This window comes from Mya arenaria, chromosome 10 (assembly GCF_026914265.1).
Source record: "Mya arenaria isolate MELC-2E11 chromosome 10, ASM2691426v1".
NCBI lineage: Eukaryota > Metazoa > Mollusca > Bivalvia > Myida > Myidae > Mya > Mya arenaria.
In genome coordinates this window covers 36952088-36978337 of record NC_069131.1, presented here as the reverse complement: position 1 = coordinate 36978337, position 26250 = coordinate 36952088, and the positions used below count along the sequence as shown (strand labels likewise).

General features: G+C 33.0%; 1 protein-coding gene across 3 annotated transcripts in view; it reads left to right on the top strand.

Annotated features, from left to right (window-relative positions):
* Positions 1-424: 424 nt before the first annotated feature.
* LOC128205920 (solute carrier organic anion transporter family member 5A1-like) overlaps positions 425-26250 on the top strand; it is a 62505-nt gene continuing 36679 nt past the window's right edge. Inside the window, exon 1 of one of the 3 annotated variants that reach the window (XM_052907982.1) lies at positions 425-537. The gene's annotated coding sequence lies outside the window, so the exon portion shown is untranslated. Of the gene's footprint in view, positions 538-17638; positions 17855-24971; positions 24989-26250 lie in introns of those variants that run through there. The other 2 variants (XM_052907981.1, XM_052907983.1) reach the window with 2 other exon arrangements.

The following is a 26250-nucleotide window of genomic DNA, read 5'->3' as shown; positions in this document are numbered from 1 at the left end:
TGAAAACGCAAACATATTAAATGATTGGTGAGTGCTAAAAGATTTAGAGCGATCTAATATCGTCTCATAAGGTGGAAACACGCAGTCATGACACTGAAATGATTTCCATCTGGGAGTAGGATTAAGGGACTTTACGACTATATTCTGTATTAAAACAATAACAAAGAATCCTACTCCGAGTTAAAACGGGTTCCCGTGTAAGTTTTATAAATACAAGTATTTTGAATATTGAATAGTATTCAGGCGTGGAACTCTGACAATCTCTGCGCAGTGACTGCTATTTCAAGATCATAAAACAAAAATTCGACTTTGTGACCAGGGAGCTCACTGCGTTTAACATTCGAATTCTGAGTATACCGCAAAATGAAATATCCTTTTCCTAGGCGCCGTCTTTTCAACCTATTGCTCACGAGCCAATGAAATCATTCGATTCAGCTGCTGAGTCTGAAAGATGGTTGGAAATGGCGATTCTACGATTTCAACGCATTTAAAAGGACTTCAGTGCTTGTTTTGAGCTTAAAATGGACACAACTATTGGTAAACTATTTTGTCTTGTGTGTGCGCACATTATTGGTTTGTGTTTAGAGTAATAGGCTCAAAGCAGGAATGGAACTTTCGATTCATTGTCGTTTTTTCTTCATGTTTACTAGACGCTTATTAAATAGTTAAACAAATCATTTTGTAATATTACGTAATATTGGGCTAATTTGTCGATCATTTCAGTGAAGAAAGGCTAATTTGACGTACTTTTGAATGAAGGCTAATGTTTTGAGATTAGTTATCATTTAACTAGATGAGGTGGTAGATACATAATAGTAATAGTTCACTTCAGATTACAAGTTTACCTTTGATCATTGTAAGATTATGGAGAGATACGGTCGGACTTGAATTGTTTCTAATATTTGAAAGTATGCAGAAGTCAAATGACAGGTAAAAGGAGAAGTCGTACCAACAAAAACTTGCACCCTTATGATGTCGCGTCATATAGATATATACATGAAGAAGTTGCTTCATGTGGTATACTGGTTGAGCAGCAGTTTCGGACAGTTTTTACAAGTTCTTATTGAATTGCTCATATTTGTTTAAATCCCTACTAAAATTGTTCACATTTTAGATAACTACACAGTTCAAGCTGCTATTGTCGATATATTTTTCTCACATATAGTGTATCTAATAGGGGTGCTAAGAGGGTTCTTACACTGTTCTGATATGCTGGTGATGTGACAAACAGAATACACAGTGGATTTTAGGTGCCAATTGTGTGGTTTTTTTATCCTTTTATTTTATATACTACATATTAGACTATTAATATGAGAAATATTACTTAAATTTCAGCATTTACCAAAAATTTAAACCTTAAAATTTAGAACAGTTAATTAATTCTCGAAATCAGGCAGACACTGCATATTAATGATATATTGATTCATTTCTGATAGGAACTTGTGTTTGTATATATTTTAGTGAATGTGGGTGTGAAACTAGCGCAACAGTGTTCACTAATATGTGCACAATGATCATCGTTTTTATAAGTCAGTTTAGGAAAATCTTGTAGCTATTCATGGATATGCAAATAAGGTTCACCCGCATGCACAATTCAAACAATCCCTCACGTGCAAGTTTGTGTACAAAATGAAACATAAACATAAGCATTAAACATTAAATAACAATAAAAGTTACTTGCGTGTCTCGGTGCAAGAAGTTCAACTTTTGATTGCCTAGTTACCATTTAATTGAATAGCAGTACCTTCTTTATGAAGATCTAAAGAAAGTACACGAAAAAGCATTTGTCGGAATCTGCTTTCGGTCGCAAAATACTTCTACTTCTCAACCAGTAGGTGATAGTCTAGGCATGGTGTGATCAAAGTGTGCGAACGCAATAGAAAACTCTCGCATAGTTTCATAATTGAAATCGGGTCGGATTTTTCAATCTGTACCACAAACACATGATAGATACTTAAATGATTGCCTGGTGGGTTGTCATTCCTCAAGAGAGCCCAGTGTCTTCAATTAGATATATATATATATTATAATACAATTGAGTTGAATTATATTGTTTTCTTTTGATTTCAATTAAAACAAGTGATCCAATAAAATTGAGAGAATATATTTAGAGGAGAGAGGAATATTGTGAAGAATGTGTATAATTGATTCTAGTATTGATCAGCTAGATTGGTGATTGATTTTGATATTAACATTACATCATTTTTTATATTCTTTAAATCTATTGTCAATCTTTAAATCAGATTACATAAGTCTGAGGAACCTGATATAATTGAGCGCTCAACATTTGTAAATAATCCTGGTGGATTTGGGATATAAGGCCCTCCCAAAATACATTTGGTTTTGGTTACCTTTGAAAAGTCAATTGGAAATTTTTTTTATATAGATATGGTTTTTTTTATGTTTTGTAAGGTAAGCGTTGTTTTAATATGAAGTTTAAAACCTTTATACTGAAGTCATACTTTCTTTAATACCATTCTCCGATGATGACAATTACATTCGTACATAAAGCCTACAATACAATATATAAAGCCAACCTATCCGGCCTGTAAGGTATTAGCGTTGTTTTAATATGAAGTTTAAAACATTTTAATCTTTATACAGAAGATTTCTTGAACACCAATCTCCAGTAATGACAATAACGTTCGTACATAAAGCCCATAATACAATATAAACAGACAACCTATCCGACCTGTTTTATAAAAGAATCTAACCCTCAGTAAACCAAACCATTTTTGTTTTTGCCCTAAATTGGTATTTGATTAGCGTGAACCAAGGATAATTCAGACATACTGTTTAATTAAAGAGATGTTTTACAGCATTGAACAAGCTCATCATGATAATTAAATGACTTTTCCACACTGTATACATCTTCTAAAGGCAATATTGGGGATTTTCACTGCTTTCTGCTACACTTGTGGTTACCGTGGCAACCATTCTGACCAATCATTGATTGCCTTCGGTCTTGTGTGTGATTTCCATTCATCACTGGCAGAAAAAGATGTATTGTAGGAGACAGAAAAAGTATTGCATTGGAATGGTATTGATTGGGCAGACAAATTGTTGTCTTGGATAAAAAAAAGAGGGACATGGTAAGTGATCTTCACACTTAGTGAGTTGTTTTGATTTGATTTTTTTGCGAAAAATCTTTTTGTGTATAAAATTTATGTATTGTTGTCATATGGTTCAAATGTAAGGGGGATGTGATTTTACCCTTATTTGAAGCACTGAGTTTCTCTCCAAATTGGAATGTGTTTACCAATATTGGGTGATAATGTTGTTTTCTTTTTGATGGTTAGGAGCAGATTTTTTGGGTAAGTCTTGTTTAACATGACGAAGCATTTAAGAAACTCAGGATGACCATATTTTGATTTCCTAACGCTCAAGCATAACGGTCGACACAATATTGTGAGGCTAAATTTGAAATGTGAAATGATATATAAATTATGTATTGATAAGATTATAAGTAATTTTTGAAAATTGCGATACACACCAAACTTGCATGAACTGGCAAAACGTTTTGCCATACTTTTTTAAAATCAAATTTTACTTAATAGCATGTATTTGTTTAATTTGTTCATTTGTTCAAGCCATGTTAAAATGTAAGAATTCTGACTTGTTAATATTCAGGTTTAGGTATTTAAGTATATTTTCCACAGAGGGAGTAAGATTTAGCTTAAGTCTCATATTACATGTGCACTCTTTAATATACTTTGTCCTATACTTAATACTTTTTAAAATTTAGTTTAAGTCTGTGGAGTAAGATTGAGCTTAAGTCTCATTTCATGAGAATTCTTTGCATATACTTTGTCAGTGGGAATGAAGGTCAGAAGTAAATAACAAAATTGTATATATATTAAAGGGACTTTATCACAGGTTTTGTTGGCATTTTTTTTTTCCAAATTGTTGAAATTGAGTTATTTAACTTACTTTCATTAAAACAGACCTAACAGCAACTGTCAGTTACTTATTTTAACAGAATTTAGTAAATCTAAGCCTAAAATTAGAATCAATAATTCACTCTTCGGCAAAATAGAGCTTTCTTTGTCATATTTTCCAATACTTATTAAAAATAAAGCTTATTTGAACTTTTGTAATGTTTTATCATGGTAACAAGCATTTTTGATAAAAAATTTGATGTCTGACCCTGTAAAACGTGAAATCACCAATTTCATGATGTGTGTATATTAATGATACACTGTCCTGTCTCCTTCTGTTACTAAGCCAGGACCAATAGATAACACATTACCAAAATAAATAAAGACTAATGGAAGGTAACATGTTACAGACAGCAAATTACTGATAAGCCCATAGTCTGCATTGCAATAATGGCTAGATAATGTACAGGTATACTGTGAAATCATTAATGTTCGTGGGCATGAAATTTCGTGGTTTGCAGAAAAAAAAACAATTTCGTGGGTACTTGAATTCGTGGATTTTCATTTTTGAAAAAAAAAATCGAAGATGCGATCGTCCTAGATCGTCTGCATAATATCCATGCGCTGGCCTGTGATTTCTGTCTTCTACGTCACTCGGTTTATGACACTCGCTAATGTGGTACGACATGCCAATTAGTGCATATACCCATGTCACTTATCGATTTAATTGGGAATAAAGGTAATAAAAGAAGATGTACCCTGATCATAAATACAGATAGGGGAAGCCATTGAATGCCAATTAAGAATTTTGCAAACTGTGAAAACACCGAAAAGGTGCGTCACGTTCGGTGCTTAGTAACCTTCAATGTACTAGTAATCGATTAATTATTTCATTAAATAAAAAAATCGAGTACAGACACTCATCACGCACATCTTGTAAACTTGGAGATATTCATTAACAGCACACGTTTAAACACGTGCTTATAACTGTCATTTGCTGCATAAAACACATTTAATTGATTTGGTTCATTATTTGTTAAAGGCAGTTATAATATATTAACAGAATAATGATCGTAAGTTATACAGTGAGACAGGTTTTAACACCGTAAACTGCGACCTCTGTAAATAATATACTAGAGTATGTACGTAACAAGGCAATTGAAAAAGTGAATAAAGGGTTTATATTTCGTGGGATCTTGAATTCGTGGACCACCCAACCCACGAAAACCACGAACATTCATGCCCCACGAACATTAATGATTTCACAGTATTGTATTTTGATTACCAGTAGTAGGATTATGGGGTTGTAATATCATCTTGATGGTGGTCATTGGCAGTAAGGCATTGTTTTTGTTTTGAAAATATATTTTACAACCAGTCAGTGACAGTGAGGTTAAACTGGAGGGCTTTGGCTTGAGTGAATAATTTCAGTCATGAAAGTTGCAGGTAATGTAACTGTTTTGTACCTTGTTGTCAAGTATAACATTTAATGAGTAGCCTGCAGATTAATGAAATCAGATTAATGAATGAATAGCATTTAATGCTATTCATCCCAAAGGTTTAGTTACAGAATGTTTACACCAATTTGACTTCTTATCATTCTGTTGTGGGAGTTAATGTTTAGACAATATTGGAGGTAATGTGTAGACAATATTGGAGGTAATGTGTAGACAATATGGGAGGTAATGTGTAGACAATATGGGAGGTAATGTGTAGACAATATTGGAGTTAATGTGTAGACAATATGGGAGGTAATGTGTTGACTATATGGAAGTTAATGTTTAGACAGTATGGGAGGTAATGTGTTGACTATATGGAAGTTAATGTGTAGACAATATGGGAGGTAATGTGTTGACTATATGGAAGTTAATGTGTAGACAATATGGGAGGTAATGTGTTGACTATATGGGAGGTAATGTGTAGACAATATGGGAGGTAATGTGTAGACAATATTGGAGTTAATGTGTAGACAATATGGGAGGTAATGTGTTGACTATATGGAAGTTAATGTTTAGACAGTATGGGAGGTAATGTGTTGACTATATGGAAGTTAATGTGTAGACAATATGGGAGGTAATGTGTTGACTATATGGAAGTTAATGTGTAGACAATATGGGAGGTAATGTGTTGACTATATGGAAGTTAATGTGTAGACGATATGGGAGTTAATGTGTTGACTATATGGAAGTTAATGTGTAGACAATATGGGAGGTAATGTGTTGACTATATGGAAGTTAATGTGTAGACAATATGGGAGGTAATGTGTTGACTATATGGAAGTTAATGTGTAGACAGTATGGGAGTTAATGTGTTGACTATATGGAAGTTAATGTTTAGACAATATGGGAGGTAATGTGTTGACTATATGGAAGTTAATGTGTTGACTATATGGGAGGTAATGTGTTGACTATATGGAAGTTAATGTGTAGACAATATTGGAGTTAATGTGTTGACAATATTGGAGTTGATGTGTAGAGGAAATGGGAGTTAATGTGTAGATGATATTGGAGTTAATGTGTAGACAATATGGGAGTTAATGTGTAGACGATATGGGAGTTAATGTGTATATGATTAATGTGTAGATGATATGGGAGTTAATGTGTATATGATTAATGTGTAGATGATATGGGAGTTAATGTGTAGATGATATTGGAGTTAATGTGTAGACGATATGGGAGTTAATGTGTAGACGATATGGGAGTTAATGTGTAGACAATATTGGAGTTAATGTGTTGACAATATTGGAGTTGATGTGTAGAGGAAATGGGAGTTAATGTGTAGATGATATGGGAGTTAATGTGTAGATGATATTGGAGTTAATGTGTAGACAATATGGGAGTTAATGTGTAGACGATATGGGAGTTAATGTGTATATGATTAATGTGTAGATGATATGGGAGTTAATGTGTATATGATTAATGTGTAAATGATATGGGAGTTAATGTGTAGATGATATGGGAGTTAATGTGTAGACGATATGGGAGTTAATGTGTATATGATTAATGTGTAGATGATATGGGAGTTCATGTGTAGATGATATTGGAGTTAATGTGTAGACGATATGGGAGTTAATGTGTAGATGATATGGGAGTTAATGTGTAGATGATATTGGAGTTAATGTGTAGGCGATATGGGAGTTAATGTGTAGACGATATGGGAGTTAATGTGTAGACGATATGGAAGTTAATGTGTAGATTATATGGGAGTTAATGTGTAGACATATTGGAGTTAATGTGTAGAGGATATGGAAGTTTATGTGTAGATGATATGGGAGGTAATGTGTAGATGATATGGGAGGTAATGTGTATATGATATGGGATGTATGTGTAGATGATATGGGAGGTAATGTGTAGATGATATGGGAGGTAATGTGTAGATGATATGGGAGGTAATGTGTAGACAATATTGGAGTTGATGTGTATAGATAGTATGGCAGTTGATGTGTATATAGAAAATAAGGGAGTTAATGTGTAGAGGATATGGGAGTAATGTGTAGATGATATGGGAGTTAATGTGTAGAAAATATGGAAAGTTATGTGTAGACGATATGGGAGTTAATGTGTAGATGATTTGAAAGTTTATGTGTAGACAATTCATGTGTAGACGATATGGGAATAACTGTGTAGATGATATAAGAGTACATCTTAGACGACATGGGAGTTATAATGTTACTAAGGCCAAAACAATGAGAACACTTGCAAACAATATGTTTCAAGCTATGATTAGATTAAGTGCAGTCATGTTTTGATGGAATTCATCTGCTATTAAAGCCTGTCTATTTTAGTTTCTTTTGAAGATAGGCAGCTGTCTTGAGGTGTTGCATTGTAATGGCATCAGTGTTTTTGTGCTGTTCTGTTTAATGGGTGTCATAAATTCAGAAGCCTTTCAAGATAATTGCCATGAGACTTGTTACTAATGTGTTTAATCACAATTATGTCTGATATATATATCACTCTTGATTGGGCCTAAACGACCTGTTTGTTTAGGGTAAAATCCCCAAATTTACATGGTAGAGTTGAAAGGATTTTTTTTCAAATATTCTTGAAGCTGCACTCTCACAGATTGACAGTTTTGACACTTATTTAATCATTGTCTTGGAATGAGCCCAATTTTGCGTAAATGTCTTAAAACAAGTGTCAGATATAAAACTGCTGACAAAATTGTTTAACATGATCAGATCAAAGTTTTGGATATTTACGCTTGAAAGTCGAAGTTTCATGGCTAAAAGTGTTCGTTAAATGCTTTACGGAGAAATGAGTATTTGGCAGTTTTCCAAACAATTGACATCTGTTCTTTTGTGATTTATCTAATTATCTGAATTGATGGCACTCCGATGACAAAATCAGTTGGTTGTGAGACAGCTTATATGTCAAGATAATTTCCGTGAAAATAGCTTATGTCTTGCAAATGTCACTCATATATTCTTGTTGTTATGGAGCTTTTTTTTTTTTTTTTTGATAATGACAGTTTATGTTTAAAGAAATCGTGATTTTCAGGACTGGTGGGAAGAGTTTTCTTGATTATAGTTAAGTATTTTTTGGGAAAAAAAACAACTGTGGTTGGAGGCTTTTTATTATTTAAGGGTCGGGTTACCCGAAACAATTTTTTTTTTTTTTGAAGCCTTTTTACATATATTTGTTCAGTTATTTATAATACAGTACTCTTAGTAATGTCAGTGGTTGAAATTAGCACATAAGCCTGCTGTAAGCCCTGGGGCGGTATTCTTAGAACATCTTAAAAGATGCACTCTTACTCCCAAATAAGATTTACCACAATTAATAATATTGTTTTATCATTCTATAAAGGATGAATAAATGTCAAAAACAATGGTTCTTACAAAGGGTAACTGAGTTGAATTGGAAAGATATGAGCAAAAAGCACAAAAATATTAAATGATTGGTGAAATACTATGCTCATTTCTTTTAAATTAAACTCGGTATCCTTCATAAGAACCATTGTTTTTGACTTTAATTCATCCTTTTTGGAATATTATGCATCAGACAATTGTAACCACAGCCCTTACCAGATAAATAGGGGATAGCCGGGGTAATGTTTTTACTTTCCAGGTGGCCCCGCAGTGCTGAGTGAATGCGGTGGTTTTGTCTTCACGCCAAAAATAGCAGGAAATGGGCCTTACCTAGGGTTCCTGGGGCATTTGGCGGGGATTTAACCAGCATTTTGTCCTTGCAGGGCAGGGATCTTACTCGGGCATGGCTGGACCAAAAGTCAAAGTCCCTGCTATTCCCTAGACCAAATGGGGCCGTGGTAACAATTGACTGGTGCATTAAAACAATAGTATTGATTGTGGTCAATCTTATTTGAGAGTAAGAGTGCATCTTTATCTTGGAAAATGACTAAAGTAAGGAAATGATTTAAGATGTTTTATGAATCACTGCAAGCACTCAAAATTGCTTTCCTGGTTTTCATAGATTTAATATAGATGGGCTTGTTAAAAAACCCCACATTGATGACAAGTATACGGATGTGGTTTTGTTTATCAGAAAGTCTAATTTCAATAGATGTTTAACTCCTTAAAATTTTGAGTGTTACCATCCGGTAATTTAATTGTTTTCAATTGTTATGGCCATGTTTTATCCTTTTAAAATTTATATCTGTATCCTTACTGTTGAAGCTGTAATATTGTAGCTGAAGATGATTAAATTCATTTCATTTTAAAATGTTACTGACAGCTTCCACTGGTTTTTAGAAAACATTAGTAACTATTCAACAAGTATGAAGAAATTCCAAGAGCTGTCTTCAAAAAAAAAAAAAAAATTGTGTTAAAGCTGCACTCTCACAGATTGACGTTTTAATCACTTTTTTCTGTCTTGGAATGAGCCATTTTTTTGCATACATGTAAATGTCTAAAAAAAGAGATAATATTAAGAAGTCTGGCTAAAGTTTTTCAACTGTTTTTCAAATTTGATGTTTTATGGCTAAAAGCAATAATACTAATGCTTTAAGAAAATTAAAATTTGCGTTTCTTTTCAAACAACTCAGATCTGTTTGATTGTAAGTTATTTTATATGACTGTCTTGAAGGCATTGATGCTAATATCATCCTATCCTGAGACAAATAACAATCTGTGAGAGTGCAGCTTTAAATACATTTGTACATTTATTACTACAGCTACATTTTACTTTATGGCCAAGAAAGAAAGGTTTGGTGTATAGTTCCATCCTTTTCAAAAAGAGGTAGGTTTTAAATGTTTGTTTTTTTTAATTTGGCTTTTTGTGAGAACTTAATTTATGTCATCATTGCAGAGTTATGTTAATGTTACCTTCTGTATAAAGCTTTAAAGATTTAAACTTCATTAAGTGAAACACACTTTTTTTTACCAACTGATTATAAAAACTGTAGGGTCGGCGCTTATTTCGTAGGTAGGAAGAGGTACACCCGAACCAAGTAATTGTTTGGCCTTATCAGAAGTTTGATCTTCAATACTACCGTTTAAAATAACATTTGCAAGTTTGACATAAGTTTGTTTTGTTTTGTCTGTAAACCTATAACTGTGTTAGAAGTATTTATGCCGATGAGAAATGATATGTCCTTTAAATCCAAATAAATCTTCCTTCTGTTCTGTTTCAGTAATAATTGTTCTGTTTTTTTATTTTCTTTATAATTATATTTATGCAGCATTTTCTGGTTTGTGAACAATTGATAAATGTTGCCTGTCTTAGGAACCATGTTGTAAAACGTTAATTAATGTTTTATGGCTTAAAGAAAAATGGATAAAACTTTGCGATTTTATTTTTTGTCAGCAGTCTTATGTAACTGGTTGCCATGGATTTTCGCAAAAATAGGCTGACGTTCCGAGACAAAAAATAAAAAAAGTTGTCAAAATGTTCTGTGAGAGTGCAGCTTTAACTTTCAAATTTTTTTTTGCTCTGGAAGTTGAATGCATAAACATGTGGTCTGCAGTATTTGAGACAACTCAGTTTCAGGCTGTACCTTTTTTGTTTTTGCGAATAAATGAGCATATGATCAACTATTATTACAATTAAAAGTTAACAACGTTGTGAATGTCGTTGTTGTTAACTTTCATATTATATTTACTGCTCAGGAAATTTATTTTATACACTTGTGACCTTTTGTTTAATTCTCTAATAAGATTTAAGACAATCCCGTGCCAAAAAAGGTTCGCTAAAGCTAAGCTAAAAGCTGAGCTAAAAGCACAGCTAAAAGCATAGCTAAAAGCATAGCTAAAAGCTTAGCGGTATTGGCCCGAAAAAGCGCAGCTTTTTTTATATAAAAAACGCAGCTTTTTGGAAAAAAAACAACACAGCTGCTGCGCTAAAGCTATGCTTTTTTGCCAAAATAGCTTAGCTAATTTCTTAAAAAAGCTCAGCTCTTGGTGATATTGGGCAAAATAGCTAAGCTATTTTTATGAAAAGCGCAGCTTTATGGCGGTATTGGCCCAAAAGCTTAGCTTTTTCTAAAATAGCTTAGCTAATTATGAAAAGCGCAGCTTTATGGCGGTATTGGCCCAAAAGCTTAGCTTTTTCTAAAATAGCTTAGCTAATTATGAAAAGCGCAGCTTTATGGCGGTATTGGCCCAAAAGCTTAGCTTTTTCTAAAATAGCTTAGCTAATTATTAAAAGCGCAGCTTTATGGCGGTATTGGCCCAAAAGCTTAGCTTTTTGATGGAGCTGCGCTTTTTCTGAAATAGCTAAGCTAATTATGAAAAGCTCAGCTTTTTGGCGGTATTGGCCAAAAAGCTTAGCTTTTTTATCTAAAATAGCTTAGCTAATTATGAAAAGCGCAGCTTTATGGCGGTATTGGCCCAAAAGCTTAGCTTTTTCTAAAATAGCTTAGCTAATTATGAAAAGCGCAGCTTTATGGTGGTTTTGGCCCAAAAGCTTAGCTTTTTCTAAAATAGCTTAGCTAATTATGAAAAGCGCAGCTTTATGGCGGTATTGGCCCAAAAGCTTAGCTTTTTCTAAAATAGCTTAGCTAATTATGAAAAGCGCAGCTTTATGGCAGAATTGGCCAAAAAGCTTAGCTTTTGGATGGAGCTGTGTTTTTTCTTCAAAATAGCTTAACTAATTATGAAAAGCGCAGCTTTATGGCGAATGGCCCAAAAGCTTAGCTTTATGATGAAGCTTTTCAAATAGCTTAGCTAATTTAGCGCAGCTTTTTTTTAAAAAAACGTAGCTCCTTTTTTCATGAAAAATACCACAGGTGAAGAAAAGGTTTTACAAAAAAAACGCACTAAAAACGCACTTAAGTGTATCTAAAATGCGTTTTTTAACAACAAAAAAATACGCTTAAAACGAACTAAAAGAAAAAATTGCACTAAGTGTGTTTAAACCGGTTTTTTTTTTGTAAAATAACGCACTCAAAACGCACTTCTGTGCAAAAGGGCACTAAAAGGTGCGGGGAAAAACTGTGTTTTTTATCTCCAAAAAGCAACTAAAAATTACCTTCAAAAACACACTTCTAGAAAAAGACGCACTCAACTGCGTTTTAAGTGCGCATTTTGGTGTTAAAAACGCAGTTAAACACACTTCAGTAAAGAAGTGCTTAAAACACACTTCCTTTTTACTGATTGAAAGGGAATCTTTTGCACACAAATTTTATAAAAAAAAAAAGCTGTGTTTAAAGTGTATTTTTCTGTGTTAAAAAAGAGCACAAATTTACTCAGGTGCATTTTACCTGCATTAAAAGTGTCCATTTTTACAAAAATAGTTATATATATATTGAACCATCAAAAATAGAACACATTTGAATAAATACATACACATTTTGCTTAATTTAAATTTCCTAAACATGAGTTTGTGTAACATATATTTTTATTATTTCATATTTAATTTAACATGACACCTTGTAACTGGACATAATATATTTACAGACAGACAAACAAGTACATATTTGTCAAATTTAGCAATAATAAAATAACCTTTTACTCAGTGGCAAAAATAATTGATAGAAAATCATGAAACTGTTAAAGCTACAAAATTTGAAAATGACAGTCTCAAGGATTTTTTGTTATATTTTTGTCAAATCTAGAGATTCCTGACAGCTCTGGAATAAAACAGGGTATCATATTTTAAATAAGTAATGACTTTATTAGTACTTAACTTAAATTGATTGACCCAATCTGGCCAGTTTCCAATAACTGGTAAGCCATGTGGCAGATGGCAGTTTTATGACCCCTCCAAAAACCAACACTAAAATCATTTGTATAGCTTCAAAGGTGCTAGTGTGCATATGTATGGCAATTTCAGCTTAATATGTTAATATGATATTAACATATATATAAGGATGAAAACAAGTGCATATTGATAGTTTTAAAACTATGTAAATCAACTATCTGGGACCAATAATCCTAATCCATCTACTATCTACAACAGCATTGTTATTTATTAAAATATGTGCACTAGATTGAAAGTTGACAAATAAAAGTCCAACAAGTAGTCAAGTGTCATAACAGTGAAATTAACAGCTGAAATAAAGAATACATACCATGACCTGAGTGCTTTCACATGTCAGTTTATCACAAATCATCCAATAGTGGTATGTCATGTTTCTAATCATAGTTCATATTTACCTGATCTAATGATCATTATTTTACTTCACTAATACCTTTACTATTAATTTGTTTTAATTGGTGTGAATTCATTTATTAATTAAAACATCATCAAAATTATTTTAATGAAATCCCAACAAAATGGCTACCAGTAGCTTTGATTTGAAATTGGCTCCCTAAATGCTGAGATTTAATTGGTCCTTGGTACAATCAGATAAGATCAGGCTTATCATGCATGTTGTAAAATTGGAAAGGAAATGACAAAGAATTTGGTAGTGGCATTACAAGAAATTTAAGGAATAATAAATCTATAAATGTTATTATTACATGCAAGTGATTCTTGCCTATAAGTAAAATGTGTTCTTTTGATTTAAATAAGAAATTATAATACATTTTTGATTTTTAAAATAAGCTTTCTTTTTATTTCATTATTTTATTTTATTTTAGTTTGAAGGTATATTGATCAATAATAAAATGCTTATTTAGGCCAGAGTTTTTATATCTTTAGATTTACGGGAGCGCCGTACCTAAATATTGCAAAACCCAAATAAAAATAAAATTCATTTTCGTAGTTTTATTTTTATTTTTTCCGACGAACGTTGCTCCAAGGTTAAGAAAAAAATAAAATTAGTGTTCTATAACCCATATCTCAGAACCAACTGGTGTACCAATTGTCATTCATTATCGGTCTTTTTACTGCACAAACCACGTAAACCAGTCGGAAATACGCTGGGAAACAGAACAGGTACCCGTTACCATAACAACGTCCTGTCAAAAGTGAAAGTACTTTTTGTCATACCCCTTATTTCTCACAATTTCTGCAGCTATATAGAAATGTTTTACTACAAAAACGTTCCGATGTTTATGTTTCATTGTTTAAATAAAACCGTGGTGAACTTAGAGCGTGTTTATTGTGATTTTTTTTGTAGATTCAGTATGTTGTTCGCGTTTCGTGGAATGATTGCGAAACTTCCGGTCAAAATAAGGAGACAGAAATTCGTGGGTTGTATTGTCTATTAAAAGTCGTTGGCGCACGTCGTATATTAACAAGGATGAATTGGATAACAGCGCAAAAATGTATAGCTTCTGACAAACACAAACTGCAAAATGATATCGTGTTCATCATAGTCAAAATGGATATTTTTGTCTGAATTTGACTCTGGGGAGCATTGAACACACTGCTTCACGATCACATATTTTAAGAGAAAAACACAAGGTATCGTGATATTCGTAGTTGTTAATTAGTTTAATAATGATTTAGAATTTAAATCGTAATAGAATACTGAAAATGATGTAATAATACCATAGTGTGTGTTTCCGATAAAACAGAAAAAATCTGAACATAAGACATCTGGCAGTCAGTGCAAGAAGTCAAACTTATCCGTTGCTTATTGCCAACGGGCATAGCTGGAATAAGAAGGATATTTTTCAGGACTGATTCTAAAATCAGTTCTTAGACCTGGTTTTTTGAAACATATAACACTTGTAAAATTTATCTTAATGCTCCCGAATTTTCTTTGGTGAAGTACATAAATGTAGATTTTGACTGTCTGTGTATCCGTAAGCCCTGTCAAACTTTGAAGTGAAGAGGAATTTCCATCAGGGCTTCTACTTTTTTTGGTTATATTTTCTATATAAAAACCACGTCACGGTAAATTGTCACGGTGCTATTTCGTTAAAGACAGAAAAACACATTTGACCTCCTTATTATACCGTGTCTGAAACTGTGTTCAATGTTTGATTACTTCACAATGGAAAGGATATGCTTATATTGTGGGCAAAAGGTTAGAATTGGCCATTTAAACTTCTTTATTACACTGACATGTTTCATAAAATCCATGGGTTGATAATATATGCACCTCATATGCATAGATGCATTCGAACAAATATATACAATTAATTTCAATGAGCGCTTGAACTCACAGTGTTGAGGTCAATATTTTCAGTCATTAAAAGGATCTTTTAATTATGCTTTTGAAACTTTATGGTGATCTATCACCCTTTTTTCAGCCTATGAAATAGCTGACACAAGTAAGGTGTGTTTTGTCTTCGTGATATAAGAAGATTTAAAAAATAAAAAAAATCGGAGAAAAATCCGTTTTATTTTTATTTATTTCTCCTTTGGGACATTTTATGCATTTTATTTTTATTTTTATTTCCTCCTCCTTACCCAACTTTTTGAAAAATCTCCCGTAAATCTAAAGATAAAAAAACTCTGGCCTTACTTGTTGATTGATTAATTGATTGTTTGATTGATTCATATTCTTGTATTTATGTGTGTAATTTCATAAATGTTTACTTTATTACACAAAGATACTACTTTTTTTACCTAAACTAAAAGATGCACTTCTTAGTAAAAAGATACACTTAAAATGCACTCTTTAATGACAGTAGATTATCAATAAAACTAAAGATACACTTTTAAAAGGGATGCCAATAAAAAAAGATGTATCTTCTGTTCCTGCCAAAATATTTATGCCAAAAACTACAGAAACTAGCTCTGAGTAGCAAAAAGTTTAAACATAAACCCAGTTTAATGGCACTGGTTAAATGCCAAAGACAGCCAAAAATTGTCTTATTTTAAATCGAATCAGCATGTACAGAGACAAAAAATAACTTGACCAAAATGGATTCAATTTTAGTTTAAAAAAATAAATAAAAAAAATAGAATAATCAGGACCTGACGAGATGGGACACATTTTCAAAACAATTTAAAGGAATTTAGGAAAATGATATATTTTCAGACACCTGAATAAAAAAAACACAAAAAAATATTTGGAATTTCTATTTAACTGTGTTATAAATAAATAAGAAAATTTTGAAAAGTGAATTTCACAATATAAACCTTTGTTTTTCTCCAAAAGCTTAGTCTTTTGTTTGAAAAGCTTAGTCTTTTGTTTGAAAAGCTTAGTCTTTTAAAGAAATACTAACCCAACTTTAATTTTGGAAAAGACGCAGCTAATATGAAAAAGACGCAGCTTTTATAAGAGGCAATCTTTTACCTAGTCAAAAGACGCAGCTTTAGCTAAGCTTTGATTTAAAAAACGCATCTTCATAAACAAAAAGCGCAGCTTAGAAGAAAAAACTCAGCTTTTAGAGAAAAAGAACATAGCTTTTGTGCAGCTCTTTTTTAAAAAGCGCAGCTTTGAAGAAAAAGCGCAGCTATTTAGAGAAAAAAACATAGCTTTAGCTAAGCTATTATTAATAAGCACAGCTTTTGCTAACCTTTCTATAAAAAACACAGCTTTTGCTAAGCTTTTTCAAAATAGCTTAGCTAAAAAAACGCAGCTTTTTGAAAAGCATAGCTTTAGCTAAGCTAAAGCTGCGCTTTTTTAGAAAGCTGAGCTTTTTTTTGGCACGGGATTATTATTGCCTCCGCTGTACTTGTTTATTTTTAATATGTGAGCTGACATCATCAAATATTTCATGTTTAAAAGTTAACAACGACATCGTAAATCACGCTATTAACTAAATTAACAAGTTCTGAACAATCGGCCCAATTTTACGATACACAATATTTGATAAAAGTATATCCATACATCTCCCTCCATTTAGCATTGATAGAGCAAGGGATATTGTATTTTAGGCCCTTAAAAATAAATTGTGTGGTTAGCAGTCATCGAAATTAGACTTTTGGATGAACAAGCCCGAATGCTTATACTATTGCTTGGCATCAAATTTTTGAACAAGCCGTGCTATATAAAATTCAGAATTTGAGCAAGCCCGAAAGACATTTTACCAGTGCAGGGCTTGCGGGCTAAAATGTGCTAATTTCGACCACTGGGTTAGGGTTACATCCCAAAACAGGACTGGCTATTTTTATTCTGTATTATGTTTAGGGTTTATAAAGAAGTTTTTTGTCATCATTGGTGAAATGCCATTAAAGTAATGACAGACTCTATCATTTTTTCAGTATATAGGTTTTTTTTTAAAGTTTTGCATATAAAAGTTTTACATATATTATAACACACACACACAATTTCTTTTCTTTATTTTTATAACCAACAGACTTTTAATAGGGTGGGGTCAGCGCCTGCTTTGTAGGTTATGGTCGGGTTACCCGAACCAAAAGTATTTTTTTAGGCCTAATTACAAGTTCATCTAATAACCATCTTAATGAAACATCCTTTGTTTACTAACTGTCTTGTCCGTAATATGTTTTCTTCAGCGAAAATTAGAGCAGTTAAGTACAGTTACTACTGTCAAACACATTTTCTGCTTTAGGGCAGCTAGTAAATTGTCGTTTAGTCTATTTTTGACAAACCATACGTCTAAATAAGGCATACATTACCATTATGGTGTCGTTATTAATTATAAGGTAACGTATGCTGTGTTAATTGTTTTGGATAGATTCGGTAAATGAACAGCTGTTTAAATTACTTAAGGTAGTTTGTGATGTTTTTTGGTCCGGACAAGATAACGTATATTGGAATATGTAAAAATAGTGGTAAGATAGCCTTATATTTAATATTATTATAAATTTACATGTTTTAGTAAACTGTAAAATAATTTTATCAATTATGTTGCTATTCAATTGCAAACCTAATTGGTATACTGGATAACTGAATTATGGATTACTCTGCATGATATATCTTCACTTCATATTTGAAATATTGTAGCGAATTCCATTTTTAAGGTCACTGTCGGTCGGGTACGTTAAAATTTCAGCTATCATTGACATTAGATGAGCAAGCTATAATATTCCAACACTATTGCTTTTCTAGTGGCATAGAAAACATCAACATCAACAAGCCCAGTGCTTCATAAAATTCAAAATTTGAACAAGCTAGCCCTGAGAAAGTAGATATTGCAATAAGCCCTGAGTGCTAAATATTAAAAATTCAAAAGCCCAGAAAGCACATCAATAAGCCCAGTGCTACTGAAAGTTCAAAATTTGGGCAGGCACAGTAAGCATTTTACTGTGCAGGGCTTGTGGGCTTAATGTGCTAAAAATGTCCAATATAACTGAGTATCTCATGTTTGAATTTTAGAAGTTTGAATTGTTAGATGTTTAAGGAAACAAATATCATTCATCATCTTAAAGGGATAAAATCAGTCATTTTTTGTGTAAAATGCACTTTTGTATGATGAAAATAAAATTTAGCTAATCATTTAAGGAGTGTTAAAGCTAAGATATCTTATAATTGCTTGAACCCTTTGGCAAATGTTGACGTTTGCTAAAATATCGTCTTTGAACTGACTACAATTTATGTATAAGCTTAAAAAACATCTGTGAGCGATTTGTTGTTGCGTGATTGGTTGATTGACATTATTAATGTTATCAATGTATTGTTAAGAGGTCAAAATATCCTTTAGCTTAGTCACAGGTTAAGGCACCGTTTTCTTATTTTTTCTTGACTTCACTGTGGGTCAGATCACACCCCACTATAAAGCCGAAATACTTATTTACTAGTATAATTGTATTTTTTCTGCAATTTCGATATATCATAGAGTAAAATAACGATAAAATAAGTGTTTTCAGATGCATTTAACCATGGGTGAAAGTTTTCCGTATTAATACGGAATTCCGTATTTTCGTTCTTCTCAGGGGTCATTTTTCTAAATCGTGTAAATCCGGGGAGTTTTTCGAGGGGTGGGGGGGGTGGTACGGGTGGAGGGGGTACCCCAAACCCCATCATCAACATCGCGATATTCTCAAAATTGTAGATAAAACGAAGTTAAATTTTCTGGTTTCCCAATTTCGTTCTATAAATAGCGTTGCCATAAGCGGTAAAATTCTGTCGGCGTTATCAGCCGAACGTTTCCGTAAATAGTCGTTTCTTTTCGTAAAAAAGCATCGTCATTCCAATGTTCTCCAAATAACCTCGGCAGTTTCCACGCCAACAAAAACTTTGATGGCGGAAAAAGCCGGTTTTTGCCGAATATTTACGATCAGTATCATTTATGACTTTTACGACATACCGCAAATTGGAGGCAAAAATAAACAATGAAATAAATCGAAATACTGCTGTCAAAATTGAACAATGAAGTTTGTACCCCCAGGGTATAATACTAAAGAGCTTGAACAGCCTGCGAAAAACAAATGGAGGTGGCAAAGGCTGTCAAAAGTCGATTCGATGGGTGTGAAATGGTCCGATTGGTAACTTGATAAAAATACAAAACACTATTCAGTATAAATCTTTAATTGTATTCTGTTTTTCATTTTTTTAACTTTTATTGAATGAGTTTCAGAGTTAAATGAATTCTTGATTAATGAGCAAGAATTGAAGTATTGAGGGATGTTTCTGTCAGGGGCCTTATGTAGTCATTCTAAAATGCCGTCCAGGCTTCTTTTTTTTAATGATGGTTAGCCTGGTCCAGGCTAACCATCATTAAAAAAAAGAAGCCTGGACAGCATTTAAGAATGACTAGGGCCTTATGTACATATATGTTGACAAAAGCTGCCAGAAATATTATAAATATACAACATATATTTGATTGATTAAAAGACAGGAAAGGCTTTGAAATGTGTTTTAAAATGCTTAATTCCGGGAGCCTCCGGCCCCCTGAACCCCTGGCCAGGGCTTTGCCCTGGACCCACCAGGGGCCCTGCGGCCCCCTGGCCCCCAGCTTAATTTTTCAGTATTTTGAAAATTTGCAACTTTCACCCATGTTTAACTTTTCAGGGAGATCTAGTTTTTGGTCCAAAAACATGATAGAGTCTGTTTAAAATACAGTGTTGTTGTTTTTTGTTCAATTTAACTCACAACCACATTATCTCACTTTATCTAGATAGTTTGAAGGGAAGTTTCTATTTACTTAGTAAGGCTGCACATTCTGTAAACAGGAGGTGATTTCCATTAAAATAAAAAATAATGAATGAATTTCTCAGACCAGATTATTTACATTACTAAATAGACAGTTGATAAAAGATGCCCTTGGTCTGCTGTTCCATTTATTTTTACATTTTGTTTTGTTGATGTAAGATTCGATTTGCAGGAAGTGGTAAGATGAGAAAGTTGAAGTAAATTATTCAGTAGAGTAAGGATTGCAAGTAAATAAATTGTTAGCTAGATAACAATGAGGAATCAAGAGGTTTTAGCATGATTTGGCAGTTACCAAATAAATATGATAGGGCAATTTAAGGCCCCAAAACCTGCACTGTTAAAATGCTTCACCAATTTTGGATTGGATGATTACAGCATGATTTGGCGGTTATCAAAATAAATAAAATAGGGCATTAATGGGCCCCAAAACATGCACTGTTAAAATGCTTCAACAATTTTGGATTGGATTATATAAGGAGGGCTCAGATCCCAAGGCCAAAAACAAATTGTGTGGTTAGGGTTACATTTTGACTAAAACAGGAAGGGGAGGTAAGTCTTTTTTATTTTTGGGCTCTACAATGTGAGAACATTATTGTCATCATTGTTGAATGGCGTGAAAGAAATCTTCAGTATTTAAAGCCTTTTAAACCACACATTAAAACACTCCCACGCAAAACTGCATCATGAGGTTACAAAGGTAGGATAGGGAAACCGGGCCAACCAGAAGTTTTTGTTTTTATAGGCCCTGCATGAAGCTGCTTGAGTAGTGAAAGAATTTGGGCTTTTTCATTTCGATTACTGGAACACTTTAGTTTAAAGTAAAAACGTAAAACATATTGTATTTATTTATTGTTTGAAAAGTCAAATCCTTCATGAATTGCTTATATTATAATCAAAATACAATTAATAACTACTTGATGGCTTAAAACCTTAAAGAAAATTTATTGAGCGTTAAAAACTGTTGGAAAATTCTGTTACTTATAAAAGTTGCCACTGTACTATGATCACACAAAAGGCCTATATTTCTAGGATACCATTTTTGGTTGGATTTTGCACTGAATTGCTTCAAGGAATATAATCCATTTCTAGATAGTTTTAGTCGTTAAAATTTCATTGTTTTGAATTTAGAGCTGAAGCTGCTGAACTATCCATGCGAAACTCATAATACGCAGTGAGTAGTGTGAAAACAGGTGGTCTTCGCTAAAAGGGATGTATCAGTGGTTTATGTAACAAAATAGTATAGAATTACATAAAACAATTATTTTCTATATTTCACGCATGCATTAACAAGATAAAGGAAATAACTTTAAAAGTGATTTTACGACAATTTCTTTATGATGCATTGTTGATATAAATGTCTACTTCGCATTGCCTAAAGCTTTTAAGAATTTGACAGATGTGTCATAGTGCAGTTTTAAGATACGTTTAGGAGTGTGGTAAATATCTGTATATGGTTAAAATATAATTGCAAGGTAAACTGTTTTTATCAAATTAAATGTAAACAATCTAATATTTTTAACTGAATCACTCCGTCTTTCTGAACAACTGCTTTCATCAATCTGAAACCTTATTTTACGTAAGGTAATTGTTTTTATCAAATTAAATGTAAACTATTTATCTAATATTTTTAACTGAGTCACTCCTTCTTTCTAAACAACTGCTTTCATCAACTGGAAACCTCATTGTACTTAATTTGCATTGATTGCAAGTTTATAACATTCGCCCACTACTGACCAATTTTGTTACACACACCAGAGGGATGTATCAGGGGAGTAGCACCCTATTGCTGCATGTGAGTATCCAAAGATTTTTATAATGGAATTTGAGAATAAAGTGATCTTGGTCGACTATGAAGGAGATACTATGATGGTACTGACAGCTTGCCGAATGGGTCTAACCAAGATCAAGGCCAAATAAGCACCATTTATTTGAAAGAGTTTTAGTATATTTGAAGTCGGGTATCGTAATTCATACTTGAGGTTTTTGGAGAAAAAATGATAATTGTATTGGTGCGTCATGGTGCAAATGTCTCTTACCTTGACCATTACTTAAATAGGTTTAAGATCATGATCGATTTTCAGATGATTAAACGTTACCACATGCAACACGTCCAGCTCATAATTTTCTCTGTAACGTTCAAAATAATGATTCTGTTTCGTTAAATACAAATGAAGGGCTATATCCAAAACATAGTATTGAAAATTATTGAAATGACTTTATTATTGAATTACTTACTTCAATAGATCCCTATGTAGAATTATGAATAATTAATTTAAACATTGGTTTGACCTAGTCCTTGAACAAACTACATTGCAAATAATTGTGACTGTTGGTTCAATTAAAAAATGACCGGGACTAAGCTGACTTTCCTCCTGAGCTGACTTTTCCTCCCCCTATAAGGCAAGAGTTCATACAATGTACAGTTGTAGGTGGCCAGTCAATTACCAACTTGTCAGAAGTTAATTATTAGCCATGAATATTGCATTGTCTAAGGGCAATAAAAGAGATTGATCATCGGGTTTCTCATTTTACTTATACCATTTTGAAGGTTTGTAATCATCTTTTGGCGCTTGTTGTTGGAAGAACCCGAAGAATAAAACCCCCAGCTGTAGCTTTAATTTAAAAAAATTGCACCGTCATAAACAAAAAGCTCAGCTTTGAAGAAAAAGCCCAGCTAATTTCAGAGGAAACAACATAGCTTTATAGTGAAGCTTTTTAAAAAAGCCAACTTTTGCTAACCTTTACTGGAATAGGCAGCTTTTGTTTAGTTTTTTAAACTAATTAATTGAACTTCTTTTAAATTCCACTAAATTTGATGATCCAATTTCATGATTGATCATTTACAGAGTCACTATATATTTAAATAACAATACCTGGAATGCTAGCCACAATTATCCATCACCCAGGAGATGGTTGTGTAACTGAAAATCTACAACTGACCAATCAGCAATCAATATCCGCTACAGCGTGTACTTGTCCCTTTGTGTGTTATAAAACCAATGAAACTGTCCCTTTGTGTGTTATAAAAGCAATAAAATGTTTCATTAAAGGGGTTAGCTTCCATATAACAATTAGGCACAACTTTCGGCAAGAATGAGAAATGCTTCAGTCTATTTATAACCAAATGGTGCAGATGTAATAAAATTATGCTTTTCTTTGAAACAAAATGAAGGTTGAGTTAGGTTAACCATGCATAATGTACCTGTCTCAGAATCAGACAACAGACCCATGAAATGACCCCTTGCATGTCTATTAGAGTGTGCCTTCCTAATAGGAGTCATAACTCTTGCTATAATAAATGTTGAGTTACATCCCTTTAAATGATCTACTGAACAAAATGGATGAGCATTGGCATTAGGGGTTCAGGTGCTCTTGTGTCAGTCTTCAAAATTTTTGCTTTTGATTTGCCTTTATTTCAAATCTGCCAGCAGCTAGAACAGCTAGTCTACTATTTTTTCAACAATAATAAATAATGCTTTGAGTCTTGGCACATTCGCTTTTCACCAAGACAACCTGGGTTTGATTCCCGGCATGTGAGAATGGGAGCAGCATGGGAGTTTGGTTTGTTGTCGCCAAGCGGGGCAAGTGGGTTTTCACTGGGTTCTCTTAAGTTTCCCCCACAATACAATACCACTCTCTCGTGCAACATAGTGCTAACCAGAGTGACTTAGTATAAGTTATTATAAATGTCTTCACTTTCATTGTAAAGTAGATAAAGTTTAAACTAACAATGGCAAATAAATGTTTACAGTCTCACAACAATAATGAATGAATATTTTGAGTCTTGCTAAAACAATAAATATTGAAGACACAATGGCACAATGTAATTAAGATACTATAAATCAAAGCAAATACTGAGGCCATTTCCTCCAAGGTCAACAATTAGCAACCATCCTTTATCGCCTTCAGATATTTTGTTTTCTTCCTCCCATGGACTCTGATCTAGCAGTATTTAATGAGGACTGACCAATACATTAGCCATTGGCTGACTGTAGCAGGTTGTTTATTGACCAGAAATGCCACAGCACATTCCTGGAAACATGGAAACATTCTGATGAGGCTAGGGAAAAATTATTGTTGGATTCTCTCTCTGGTCTTGATTTTATGAAATAACATCTATGGATGGGTGGATATTACTTAAAAGTCTGGTACTGGGTCTCATTTTAATAAGAGTATATTAATCGTAAAACCTTATGCTGCTAAAGAGTAACTCCTCGGGTTAAATCGTAAAGTTACGGGCAGAAGCTAATGCCATAAATGTCCTTATGATATTTTTATTGAGCTTACATCAAAAGATGAGGCTGAATTTTTGTCAAATCCAAAGTGATGTTGTGCATTTAAATTCCAGTTTATGGTTTCTCCATATGTTAACTACTTCATACTGAGGTGGTTTTTAAATTAAATAAATTCGAAACTCGTTGGATCGATATCACTTGGCTCGATTTCCTCGTTGGCTCAAACTTGTTGTAAAGGACCGATTTTAGTTAACTCTATGTAAGCATTTTGACCTGCTTGGCTCGATATTTGCGAGGCTCGAAGTATTTTGGCCTGTCCCCCATGGATATCGCGCCATAGTGTTTCAACTATAATGAACATTGGGGCTGAGTTTTTAAATTTGTATTTAATGGGTCGAGAATTTCTTATTTTTTTACTCGGCCCCAACTCCCAAGCACAATGTGAACTAATTCATAGGTTGATTGGACTAAACATGTTCTGATTTATATCATGTGACATAGTGGTTGGTGGTTTGTTTGTAGTGGTTTTCTGGGCTAAACATGTAGTTAGGAAGGCTGGTGAATATGGATGAAATATAAGTATAGAACTTTGTTATTTTCAGAACTTTGTTATTTTCAGAGCTTTATTGTTTTCAGAGCTTTGTTATTTTCACAGTTTTGTTATTTTCAGGACTTTGTTATTTTAAGAACATAGTTATTTTAAGAGCTCTTTAGTTTCAGCACTTTTTAAATTTTAGATTTAAGATTTTTTTATTTTTTAGAACTTTTACTATTTTCAAAAACTTCAGATCTTATTTACTTTATTGTTTTTTTGAAGGAATTCATTGTATGCAATTCAAACTAAGTAGAGTCCTTGGCAAGTATAGGTTTATGTTTAAATTGTTATTAGATTGATGCAATGAAAGCCATGTACGAATATACTTTAATCTTATCCACTGTTTTATGTAGAAATTACATGCAATGTAAACTAAAGTTTGTGACAAATGTTGGGTGTATTGTTCTGGACTGTATAAAAATGTAGTGTGATGAATTGGGTATCTTATGTGACAAATGTCTGTATTGTAATGCCGATTTAAAGGCTATTAGCTTGACATGATCATTATGGATGAGAAACGTAATGATGGCTTAGATGGTGTAACAATAATGATCATAATGTTAAAAAAAAAATGAAATTGCACGCTCAGACAGAAAAAAGGAGAAAACTATGTCTGTGTCTCGCACCAGATATTCAGCAGTCAGATGCAAAGGGAAGCGGTCTCAGCCCTCCTGTGTGCATGCATGCTTGTGCAGAAATTTGGCTGTAGAATTATTTTAAAATTCACATTGTCATTTATTTAAGGGAAATACAATAGAACCATTATTATGGGTGTCATAATGTAATGAAAATGTCAGCTACATTAGGAATACTTCAATTCGGCTGAGATGTTTGGAAAAAATTTGAATGATTATTCAGATGTGTTACAGACTGTGAAAGCTTTTCTGCAGGAAATCTCTTAGCTGTATATCTTAAAATTATCATTCAAATAAATTTCGTGAACCAGTTGGCTTTAAAGGGGCTGTACTCCGTATGATAAAATAGTGAAAAAAGAAGAAAAGTGTCGAAACTGACATAAACTTGCACTGTGTACAATGCATTGAAACTTATTAACTAACTGAAGTACCACATAGTTTACAATTTACTTAAGTTTAGCAGTTAAAAAATGTATTTCGTATTTTTCCATTAAAAAAGATTACTGGGTATGCCTACCAGGTAGAATTTCTTCCTTATGCGTGATTGACTAGTTGGTGTTATCATGTGATACTACGGAGGTAGGTATATAGCTTAATTATATCACCCAATT